Here is a 13,143-nt window from a genome sequence, read left to right as displayed (position 1 = left end):
TTAATTTTTTTTCTTCTTTCTGATTTCCTTAAATATGTCTCATTTGTCTCTTTTGAACTTCCTGGAACAAATATCTAGTTTATTGATTTGCTTTCTTCCTGTTTGAAGAATGGGGAATTAATGCTATTATTTTAAGTTTCCTCTGATACTGGAGCTTTTTCATTATTATTCGTCAAATATCTTTTAACTGAATATTTGTTTCTCTGACTCAAGAGTTATTCAGTGAAACAGATTTATTTTAATTTCTATATGCTTACTTTTCATTGTTACAAATTTGTATCTTTTGAGACCTGTTTCTAGTTTTATTATGTGTAGTTCAAGAGTGGCTTATGTAAATTTTCTATTATGCAGAATGTAGTCAATTTTCTTTGTGGCCTAACATATGAACTCTTTCTTTTAAATTTTCTGAGTCTAAGGAAATAAGTCATTTTCTATATAAATAAATACAATTTTTACACATAACTATTAAGTCAAATCTGTTGCTTAAGATATTTAAATCTTCTATGCCCTGATTTTTCACTTGCTTGACCTGTCAAGAAATGAAAGATAGGGGCACCTGGCTGGCTCAGTCAGTTGGGCATCTGACTCTTGGTTTCACCTCAGGTCATAATCTCAGACTCATAGAATTGAATCTCGGTGAGGCTCCATTCTCAGCAGGGAGTCTGCCTTCAGATTCCCTCTCTCCCTCCCCCCTCCTTTCATTCTCTCACCCTCTCTCTCTCAAATAAATAAATCTTTTTTTAAAAAAGACATGAAAGGTAAGTGTTGCTATTTTCTATTACTGTTGTGATATTCCTCCTTGCATTAAAGCTATGTTATTTGATATATAGCTTCATTATGTCACATCTTGTTGTGAATTTTGCTTTTATGGAAAAAAAATGATCTTTAAGTCCTTTTTAGTGCCTTGTAGTTTGAATTCCTCTCTATCTAAAATACAAATGCAAACTCTTTTCTATTATTTGTATTTTCTCTTCTCAGCCTGTTATAATTGGACTTTATTTCTTAAGTAGGTCATTATAAGTAACCTTTTTAATATGGAATTTATCTCCTTAAAATTAAGTCCTATGATAACATGTATTGTCTTACACTTGTCATGTTTATTGTTTCTTGTGATTTTCTTCATTTCCTTCATTGCTTTTTACATAAATTTTTTCTCCAATAAATTGGAAGGCACATATAAGTGTTTTAAAATTGTGTCTTCAGTTTATTTTTTAATATACCAAAAACGTATTTGAGTCAACATTCATCTCTTGGCCTCAAAAATAGAACAACATCTTTTGATATTTTCCCATATAAAATGAAATGATTAGCACACATCATTTTTTTCACATCACATCTTTTCTCCTCCTTTTCCTGGTGCTCATTTCTCCCATATTTATCAGATATTAAACCCCTCTTTATTTTCACTGATGTACATTTTCCCATTTTATTTCCATTTCCTGAGACACTATTGTCAGGATTCATAGTAGGAGAAAAGGGAATACAGTGAGAGTCTTTTCCCAAAGGGCTCAATGATACTTTATCTGAAAATAATTACTTTACATACATAAGTTTCAAAGGATCTGTGATGCTTCTGTGATAGGTTTTCATTATATCTTAGCATTTAATGTTTTGTTTTCTTTCCATGCATAAGATATACCTCCAAAGAGATGATAAAAGCACTTTAAATGTCTCATTATAAATCTTCTTAAGTTGTCAGTTTAAGAATGTTATTCAAAATGTAATGGTGTGATAGAAATATAAGCTTTTTAGAAATCTGTTCTAAGAATCTCCCAGAGGCCAGCATAAAAGGAAGCTATGCTCATACTATTGCTAGAAGCTCTATATTTAAATTTCAAACAACAGCAGTCAGAAAACTATGAAAAGCATGAGATTCTTTCTTCTTAAAGAGGGAAGACGAAGTTGCCTACTTTTAATTTAAAGGAAAAATGAACAATAGAGAGGCCAAAAGGCAAATGACAGAAAGGCCAGCCTACATTTCTCCCCGGATTGGCTAGAAACAGATGAAGACTTTCTAAATAAAGGAGGCAAGCTCTGGGGGTTAAAATTGACATCAGCTTAATTCAAGCAGGATGACTTATGAAGAATCCTTCCAATTAAGTCTGAGATCCACTTAGAAATAAGTTGATAAGAATAAAGCCTTTTTAAAAAAAAAATTTAAGTTTGCCTAGAAGTATTTCTCCTTAAAATGCATTCCAAGGGACTTTTTCCTGTTAAATGATCCATTCATCTGTCTTTTCCAACAAAAGTTTTCGCAGTCTATGCTGTAAAATGTTTCACAATTGAGTGGAAAGTTTTGGTTGTAGAACTGGTTCCCCCAGAAGCTGATTCTGAGAGTTCTGAACTCATTAAGGAATTCTTGGGATAAAGAAAGGAAAGGAAGGAAGCAAGATTGACCAGAGGGAGAACTTGAACTGTGATACAATCTCAACAAAGCCCTCAGACAATCTCACAAGTACCTGTGAAGCTGGGATGGCCTCTCTTAGTTGTCCTGAGTTCAGATGCAGGTGGACACCCTGCTCCAAGACAGCAAGATCTTGGGCAAGGTGGCTGTCTTCAGCCAAGGGCAATTCCTGGCTAATACATAGCTACGGCTGCTAGCCAACACTCGAAGGGCAAAAGTCTTTGAGTCCTATAGGAGGATCTAATTGGGCACCACAGCACCCAGCATAGACTCTATCCTAGGTTGTCCTCAGGCTTGCTCACTTGACAGTCACATTCTGTGACTTCAAATACCATTCATATATCGATAACTCCTAAATTTATATCTTGAGCAACAGAGATTTCTTCTGGACTCCAGACCCATATATATAACTGTGGTCTTGACATCTTGACACCTTTACATCTCCATTCAATGGTTCACAGGCACTTGAATCTCAACATATCCAAAACTGAACTCCTGACTCAAATGTGGTCTCCTGTGTTACCTCTTGGTGAATTATACCATCATCCATCCATTGTACAACTAGAAAACTGAGAAGAATTCTTGACATCTTATTCCCCACTTCTATATCTAATCACCAGGTCCTCATCATTCTCCCTCCTAAATATCTCTCACATCAATTCACTCCTCTGTATGACTCCTGAGTCCACTCTGTCTCCTCATCTAACAAGTCTCCTGGTTTGTTTTCCTCCCCACTAATATATTCTTTATACTGTAGTCCAAGCAGTTTCTGTAAAATGAAAGTCTAGTAATGTTATTTCCTTGCCTGAATTCTTCAGAAGCTTTTTTTCTTCTTCTCCTTCTTTTTCACCCCCCACTCCTCCTCCTATCCTCTTCCTCCTCCCCCTTTTTAAAGATAAAGGCCAAAATCTAAAACTTAGTCTGAAAGGGTCTTTATGATTTGTCCCCTGACTGTTCCACAGCTTTACCTCCTGCCACCATTCCCTTATAGCTATGCTCCAGCTTCCCTGACCTCCCAAACACACTCCTTCCCATCCCAGAGACTTTCCACATGATGTTTCCTCTGTGACTCCCTCTTCAGGGAGTGCTCTTTCCTATTCCTGTAATTAATTTCTTATTCTTCTTCAGAGTCACTTAAATATTACTTTCTCAGAGAAGTCTTCCCTGAGAGACCTCAGACTACATTTGACTCCCATTGTATTCCCTTAGGATCCTGTTTTTCTATGTTGAAATACCTATCATTCTTTAAAAATTATATGATTATTTGTGTAATTATGGTTTAATGAGAGTAGGGATGGAGTTCTTCCAACCTAAATATCAACAAGCAGGGGGTAGATGGATAAATTGTGGCTCATGTCATATGATGAAATATTATGCAGTCATTAAAAATGATCTCAGAATTTTTGGTGACATGAGAAACGTTTATAATGTTGAATAAAAAGAGGAATCAGAATTGTAGAGACATTATGATTTTTGACTATGTGAAACTATAAAGACTGAATACCAACTGTGAAAGAAAAAGAACAGGGACACCTGGGTTGCTCTGTCAGTTAAGTATCTGACTCTTGATTCCAGCTCAGGTCATGATCTGACCTGAGGTTGTGAGATTAAGCCCCATGTCAAACTCCATACTAGGCACAGAGCCTGCTTAAGATTCTATCTCCCTCTCTCTTTGCTCCGCCCCCTCCCTTTCTAAAAATTAAAAGAAAGAATAATTATGAAATCTGACAGAGGTACTAATTATTGCTACAATGACAATCATATTACAATATATAAATGTATCAAATTAACATGTGGTATAATGTAAATTTTTGCAATGTTATATGCCAAATATATTTCAATAAAAAAGACTGAAAATTATGAAAAACTTTTATAGGTTTTTCTTCTGGGTTTTTTTGGGGGGGCTGATTTTCATTCTTTTCTTAACACTTCCTTGCTCATCTCCCCAAAACATTTATTTTTAAATCAGTGAGGAAAAATGAATAATTTTATTCTAGAGGGAAAAATCCACTGAGTTCTAAAAAACAAGTTTTTTTAAAAAACAGTAGTGTATGAGAGATAAGTTAGCCAATATGGTGAAATCGAATAGTTGAATATAAGTTTACTGGATGTTATGGAACACCTTGCAGAAAATTCCTTTTATTCCTCTCTGAAACACCAGAAAGGATTATTGGGCTGTAACCATCTATTGTTATTTTTCTTCCAACCTTACTGAGATATAATTAATATGCATTATAAATGTTTAAGAAATACACTGTGCTAATATGCATATACATTGTAAAATGATCACCACAATCAAACTAACATATCCATCACCTTAAACCATTTTTTTGTATATGTGATGAAGATATTTAAGATTTACTCTCAGGGAGCCTGGGTGGCCCAGTTGCTTAAATGTCTGCCTTCAGCTTAGATCATAAGCCTAGGGTCCTGGGATTGAGCCCCTTGTTGAGCATCCTGCTCAGTAGGGCATCTGCTTCTCCCTCTCCCTCTGGCCCTCCCCTCCACTCATGCTCTCTCTCTCAAATAAATAAAATATTTTTAAAAGACTTATTCTCAATTAATTTCAAATGCATAGTACATGATTAACTATAGTCACCACCATGCTGTACACTGTTTCCAGAATATGTTCATTTTGCATAACTGCAAACTGCATCATTTTGCAAACTTTGTATCCTTTGACCAGCATCTCTCCATTTCCCCCACTCCCCTGTCCCGGACACAATCATTCTACTCTCTGCTTCTATGATTCAACTCCTTTAGATTTCACATATAAATGAGACCATGCAGTGTCTTTCTGAACCTGGCTTAATCACTTAGCATAATGTTGTCCAGGTTTGATCAGGTTGCTATATGTGCCAGGATTTTCTTCTTAAGACTGAGTAATATTCCATGAATGTGCATACATACATATAGCTGACCGACAATGCAGGGATTAGGGGCACTGATCCTCCCAACAGTCAAAAATCTATTTATAGCTTTTGACTCTCCCAAAATTTAGCTACTGTACTAATAGTTTACTCTTGACCAGAAGCCTTACTGATAACATTAAGTCAATTAACACATATTTTGTATGTTATATGTGTTATATAATGTATTCTCACAATAAAGTAAATTGGAAAAAAGAACATTTTAGGAAAATCATAAGGAAAACAAAATACATTTATAGTACTATCCTGTATTAATCCAAAAAAAATTGTGTAAGTGGACCTATGAAGTTCAAACCCATGTTGTTCAAGGGTCAACTCTATGTGTGTATTCTACATCTTAGCTATAGTGAATAATGCTGCAGTGATCATGGGAGAGCAGATATCTATTTGAAACACTGATTTCATTTCCTTTGGATATATACCAAGAAGTGGCATTGCTGGATCTTACAGTAGTTCTATTTTTAATGTTTTGAGGAATCTCCATACTGTTTTCCATAATGGCTGTACCAATTTACATTCCCACCAATAGTGCACAAGGGTTCTTTTTCCTCCATATGCTCACTGACTTGTTATATTTTGTCTTTTTGCTTTTAGCTATTCTAACAGATGTGAAGTGATATTTCATTGTGGTTTTTATTTGCATTTCCCTGACGATTAATGATGTTTAGCATTTTTTTACATATCTGTTGTTTTTAAACGAAGTGTAAAAAGGATGTGTGTCCCTTCTAAAAATATGGACTATTGCCAAAACAATGAAAACTTACAATATTTGAAAATTTGCCATGAAAACTTCCTTTTTATAGAGAAGTCCTACTTGCTTGATTTTTATGTTTATATTAAAGAACTGAGGAAAAATCATCCCTCACCAACTCATAAGGTAAGAAGGCCCTTGCTTCCTCTCAATCCATGCTCAAAACAGTTGCCAAGATTGTTCCATTCAGTGTTAGCTGGTTCATGTCAATCCTTTGCTCAAAATCATCCAGTAGTTTTTCATCTAACTCTGAAGAAAAGCAAAATCCTCAAAGTGGGCACAATATAATCTGGTCTCTGTTACCCTCTCACCTCATTTCCTAATACTCTATCTCTCACTCCTCTGGACCTCTTTCCCCCCATCCCCACCCCCAATCTTCAGGCTTAAAACATTGGCCTCTATGCAGAATGTTCTTATGGTCCTTCCTCATATATCTGCATGTCCAGCTTTCTTACTTCAAATTTTTACTTAAACGTTACGTTCTGTGTGAGGCCTTCCCTTCACCTGCCTATTTAACACTGCATCCCTTGACACACTTTCATCTCCTCTATTTTACTCTGTACTATTTTTTTTAACGTTTATTTATTTTATTACCTGTCTCCCCGTGAAGACAGAGATTTTTGCCTGTTTTGTTCACTTCTGGTCCCCCAGGGCCTAGAACAGAATCTGGAACATAGGTACTCAATAATTATTACATAAGTAAATATTGAATGAGTGAAATGAATGCCCTACCAGAACCTGACTCACAAAGGCAGGAAACTTTTGACTGCATGTCACTGCTCCTCCACAACCTCTGCCCTGGGCTGCTATATAATTGAAGACTCCCACCTTCAGGCAGGAGTGGGTAGTACACATTTGCTAACTATATGGCACTGTCTTTTCTGGGATAATTTCAATTTTCAGCTGGTCTCTGTCTCTTGACATCCAGAAGATGCCATTTCATGGTGATTGTTTAAAAAGAAAACAAAAAATTACGTAACTTGTATACTAAAATATTGGGACTAATAGTCACCCAAAGTCAGTGAAGCTATTTCAAGTTGTTTGAAAAATTTATCTAAACTTCACAAGATTCCTGGAATAATAGGGTCCAATGAGGACACATTAGGGTCACAGAGAGACTGACATAATAACTGACAATTACATGGAGCCATTTTAGATTCTATTGGAGCACTTCCAGAAATATAAAAAATCTTCCTCGTACTCAGATTCTTAGAAAGCATATAACAAGTAAAATGTGTATATTTCATGAAGCAACAAGTCAGGTCCTTCAAGTAGGAGTCTACAGTTTAATTTGATTTCATTCTGTAGCTTTTCTAGGAATATAAAGTATTTCTATATATACAATCAGATTTCTAAAGGTATAGAAACCAGAGAACTAATTTAGGTTTATTATCATTTATCATCAATAAAATTAAGCAGATTAAGCAAGTGGTCAGTGAGTTTATAATAAGAAAAAATCAGAAAATCTAGGCTCAATTTGTGTTATTCCCAGAAATGTGGATATTCTCCCATGCTTTACTTAACTTTAAAATGTGCAGAATAAAATTAACCACAATGAAAGTCAATAATATGTATGAATGTTAGCAATATAATATGTAATATTAATGTAATATTAAAAGTCCAAAAAGATTACATCCTGCATGTCCCTATTAGAAAATTAAACACCTAGATTTATAATGTAAGTTTTAAGGGACATATGAAAACAATAAAACTACATAAAAAGGAAAGGAAAGAAATCATATGCATAGCATCAGTAGGATGGTTCTCTTGAATAGGAAAGGCAGGGAGGTGGGCAGCTCAGGTGGCTTAGTGGTTTAGCACCGCCTTCAGCCTGGGGCCTGATCCTGGAGACCTAGGATTGAGTCCCCTGTCAGGCTCCCTGCATAGAGCCTGCTTCTGCCTGTGTCTCTGCCTCTTTCTCTCTCTCTCTCTCTCTCTCTCGAATAAATAAATAAAATCTTAAAAAAAAAAAAAAAAGTAAAGGAAAGGAAAGGAAAGGAAAGGAAAGGAAAGGAAAGGAGGATGGTTTGAAGGTATTGAACAATGTGATTTACATATAACTTATTTTCAAGATAGTGTTTTAGGGGCAAGTTCACAGTTGCTTATTGCATATTAAAAATAACTAAATAAAAGCAGACCATGCACTGATCAATGAAAATGTCATGAACCAAAGACTAATGATCAATGAAATATCTATCCTTGAGATCCATAAATTTGACAGAGGAGAGACATAGTGATCAAAATTTCATGATGAGGGATCCCTGGGTGGTGCAGCGGTCTGGCACCTGCCTTTGGCCGAGGGCACGATCCTGGAGACCCGGGATCGAGTCCCACATCGGGCTCCCGGTGCATGGAGCCTGCTTCTCCCTCTGCCTGTCTCTGCCTCTCTCTCTCTGTGACTATCATAAATAAATAAAAATTTAAAAAAATTCATGATGACATGAAATTAAGTACAGTCAAGAAACAGTCAATTGCCCAAATTCCTGGATTCAGTGTAATATGTACCAAGCTGGGAAAAGCATCACTCCCATCTTAACAAAAAAAAAGCTGAATATCTGCAAAAACTGTAATTTTTTTTTAACCCATCAAAGTGCTATGGTTACAGTACAATCAACTTACTTGAAAGCTAAGGAAAGACAGGCATGTCAGCACTTGCTTACCTGGGATAGATACCAGACACTGTACAAGTTGGTGAGAATAATTCAGCTTTAATTTAATGGATTGCTAAAAGTTGAATTTGAGGCAGTGTGAGAGTACAGAATGCCCAGAAACAACAGATGTGAGAATTTGCATTTACTCACAATTCTCCATATATTTTACCAGGTGCTCACAAGAAAAATTGTGGGCAGAGCAAAAAGCCAGAGAAAGCCTCCTTCATGGTGTAAAACTTGGATATGAAAATAAGAGCACTACAGGAAAGGCACATAGTTCTGTTCAGATCTTTCTTCCCTATTTCTAGTGGAAAAGATTGACAACATGCATGACCAGATGAGAAATTTCATCAGAAAAATTAAAGGTATAAGAAAGAATCAAGTGAAAATATTAGGAACGAAAAAATGCTAGATTAAAAAATTTTAATGCTAGTAAACAGAGGTGAAGAATATTCTCTGAGGGCTCATCAGTAGACTTCAAACAGTGGCAGAATTAATAAACTTGAAGATAAATCAATAAAAATAGCTCAAACTGACAAAGATACAGAAAAATGTGGAAAAAAAACAGAATAGAGCACTTACAAGCTGAAGGACAGTATCAAAGGTCTAATATATGTATAACTAGAATACCAAAAGGAGAAGAAAGAATGGATGAAATTGAAGAAATATTTCAACATATAATGGCAAATTTTTCCAAAAATAGTAAAATACACCAAACCAAATATCCAAAAAGTTCAATAACACCAAGGATAAAAACAAAAACAAACAAATTGCAACAACTTAGATGCATCATATTCAAACTGCTGAAGACCAAAAACAGGTAAATTCTTTTTTTTTTTTTATGATAGTCACACAGAGAGAGAGAGAGAGGCAGAGACACAGGCAGAGGGAAAAGCAGGCTCCACGCACCGCACCGGGGAGCCTAACGTGGGATTCCATCCCGGGTCTCCAGGATCGCGCCCTGGGCCACAGGCAGGCGCCAAACCGCTGCGCCACCCAGGGATCCCAACAGGTAAATTCTTAAAGGCAGCCTAAGACAAAAGAAACTTTACATACAAAGGAACAAACAATAGACTTCTCATCAGCAACTATGTAAGCTAGAAGACAATGGAGTGTCAGTCTAAACATCCTTAAAAAGAAATTAACCCAGAGTTCTACGCAGGGAAAACACTCTCTAAAAATAAAGAAAAACAATTTTTTTCAGAGAAATTAAAATAAGAGTAATAATTACCAGCAGACATGCACTACAAGAAATGCTAAAGGAAGTTCTCCAGTTAGGATGATAGCAGACAGAAACATGAATCTCCACAAATAAATGAAGATCACTAGGAGTGGCATAAATTAAGGTAAATATATAATTCATTTTAAAATTATTTTTAATTGCTCTAAAAGATTACTTGAAGGTAGACCAGATAATTTAAGAAATATACTGAAAACTCTAGAGACCTCTAATTTTTTTTCAAGTTTTTAATTTAAATTCTAGGTAGTTAACATACAGCACAATATTGGTTTCAGGAGTAGAAGTGATTCATCACTTACATCCAACACCCAGGGCCCTCCTTAATACCCATCACCCATCTAGCCCATCCCCTACCCTTCTCCTTCCATCTACCCTGTTTATTCTCTGAGTCTCTTTTGGTTTCCCTCTCTCTCTCTTTGCTCCCCACCCATATGTGCACTTGTCTTATTTCTTAATAAATTCCAAATAGGAGTGAAATAATTTGGTATTTGTCTTTCTCTGAGTTATTTCGCTTAGCATAATATGCTCTAGTTCTATCCATGTCATTGCAAATGGCAACATTTCATTCTTTTTGATAGCCAAGTAATATTCCATTGTGTGTGTCTGTGTGTGTATCTTCTTTATCCATTCATCAGCTGATGGACATTTGGGCTCTTTCCATAGTTTGGCTATTGTTGATAATGGTTATAAATTTAGGGGTGCATGTACCCCTTTGAGTCTGTGTTTTGGAATCCTTTGGGTAAATACCTAGTAGCGCAATTGCTGGATCATAGAGTACTATTTTTAGCTTTTTGAGGAACCTCCATACTGCTTTCCAGAGTGGCTGTACTAGTTTTCATTCCCATCACCACCATAAGGATTCTCCTTTCTCCACACCCTTGCCAACACCTGTTGTTTCTTGTGTTGCTTATTTTAGCCATTCAGACAGGTGTGAAGTGGTATCTTACCATGGTATTGATTTGTATTTCCATGATGATGAATTATATTGAGCATCCTTTCATGTGTCTATTAGCCATCTGGATGTCTTCTTTGGGAAAATGTCTATTCACATCTTTGGCCCATTTTTTAACTGGATTACTTGTTTTCTGTGTGTTGAGTTTGTTAAGTTCTTTATAGATTTTAGATATTAACCCTTTATCAGTTATATCATTTGCAATTTTCTTCCATTCAGTTGACTTTTAGTTTTGTTGATTGTTTCCTTTGCTGTGCAGAAGCCTTTTATCTTAACGAAGTCCCAATAGTTCATTTTTGCTTTTGTTTCCATTGTTGATGTGTCTAGTAAGAAGTTGTTAACGGCTGACCCAAGCAAGGTCAAAGAGGTTGCTACCTATGTTCTCCTCTAGGAATTTTTTTTTTTTTAGTTTAGCACCATTTATTAAGTGATCTCAGCTGTTGTTGTAGCTGCTGTGTATCAGCCTGTTCTTAAAACATAAAATGCTCTTCCAATTCCTCTTGTCCAGGACAGAAGGATCTTCCAGGTAGCACGCCAACAGAACAAGAGACTCCGATGATGCCAGATGTGTTTTTGTTTCTGGTGCCAGCCAGAGAGGGAGAGGGTCATGGCACATTCAACTGCGGCTTCCAGAGGTTTTGAAAAAGGAGCCTTTGGGGGCCCAGCCTGCCTGGCATTTTGATGCTATTGGTGTGGGTTTTGTACTCCATAATGGTGTTGGGAGGTAGGTTAAGCACTCGCCGAAGGGTATCCCAGATGCGGGCTGTGGTTGCTTGGTCACTGGAAGTCTTATTCCATATTGAAATAATGTCCTCCTGAAACCGGACAGAGACCACAGCCCCACAGATCTCCTCCCCAACCATGAACTGTTCCCCCAACATGGCCAGGATGAGATTCTCCCAGCAACGGGATGCCAAGCCCTTCCGCAGTCGAATAATCCACTTGCCACCATTTTTATTTGCATCATCCTCCCACATGGGCTTAATTCCTTCTTTGAAGAGATGGAAGTCACTGTGGCCTGTCAGGTCCCCGGGACGTACCATGTGGCTATAAAACCTCCAGAACTGCTCCACAGAGGCAAAGGTGCCAATCTGTTCAAAGCTCTGTGAGCTGGTGGGACAGCCGGGGGTTCTTCTTGAGTACCAGAAAGTATAGTTGTACTGCAGGGGATGCTCTGCTGGCCCAGGGACAACAGCCTTCCTCTTACTGCTGCCCTGACTTTTGTCTCGTTCCGTTTTTTCCTTCTCACCATCTTTCTGTTTTCTTCATTCTGCTCATGGTCCCTACTGTCATCATCTTTCAATGTGTCGAACTTGTTGTTCATCCTCTCACCGCCGCCATCGCCACTGCCTCTCCTCTAGGATTTTGATGGTTTCCCATCTCACACTTAGGTTTTTCATCCATTTTTAATTTTTTTGTGTATGATATAATAAAGTGGTCCAGTTTCATTCTTCTGTATGTTGCTGTCCAGTTTTCCCAACACCATTTGTAGAAGAGACTGTCTTTTTTCCATTGGATATTATTTCCTGCTTTGTTGAAGATTAGTTACCATACAGTTGTGAGCCCATTTCTTGTTTCTCTATTCTGTTCCATCAATCTATGTGTGTTTTTGTGCAAGTACCATACTGTCTTGATGACTAAAGCTTTGCAATATAGCTTGAAGTCCAGAATTGTCATGCCTCCAGCTTTGCTTTTCTTTTTCAGAATTGCTTTGACTATTTGGGGTCTTTTGTGGTTCCATGTAGGATTGTTTGCTCTAGCTCTGTGAAAAAAATCAGGCAGTATTTTGATAGGGATTGGATTCAATGTGTAGATTGCTTTGGGTAGTACAGACATTTTAAACACTATTTTTTAAATTTTATTTTATTTAAAGATTTTTCTTTTATTCATGAAAGACACAGAGAGAGGCAGAGACACAGGCAGAGGGAGAAGCAGGCTCCCTGTGGGTAGCCTGGTGTGGGACTTGATCCCAGGACCCCAGGAAACTGAAGGCAGACACTCAACCACTGAGCCACCCAGGTGCTCTATTTTATATATTTTTTAAGATTTTATTTATTCATGAGAGACACAGGGAGAGAGGCAGAGACATAAGCAGAAGACTCCCTGCAAGGAGTCCGATGTGGGACTTGATCCCAGGACTCCAGGATCACATCCCAAGCTGAAGGCAGCTGCTCAACCACTGAGCCACCCAGGCGTCCCAAAACACTAATTTTTT

At 37.1% G+C, this 13,143-nt stretch overlaps 1 protein-coding gene and 1 pseudogene across 2 annotated transcripts in view; both read right to left on the bottom strand.

The window, feature by feature from the left end:
- The window catches only part of NSG2 (neuronal vesicle trafficking associated 2), a 100,613-nt gene that overhangs the window by 67,595 nt on the left and 19,875 nt on the right, over positions 1–13,143 (bottom strand). The gene's annotated exons all lie outside the window — the stretch shown is intronic.
- Positions 11,323–12,589, bottom strand: LOC121487252 (annotated as a pseudogene).

This window comes from Vulpes lagopus, chromosome 3 (genome assembly GCF_018345385.1).
Source record: "Vulpes lagopus strain Blue_001 chromosome 3, ASM1834538v1, whole genome shotgun sequence".
In the NCBI taxonomy this organism is placed as follows: domain Eukaryota; kingdom Metazoa; phylum Chordata; class Mammalia; order Carnivora; family Canidae; genus Vulpes; species Vulpes lagopus.
Note: the sequence above shows the minus strand (reverse complement) of the source record. Positions and strands in the feature narration are given on the sequence as shown.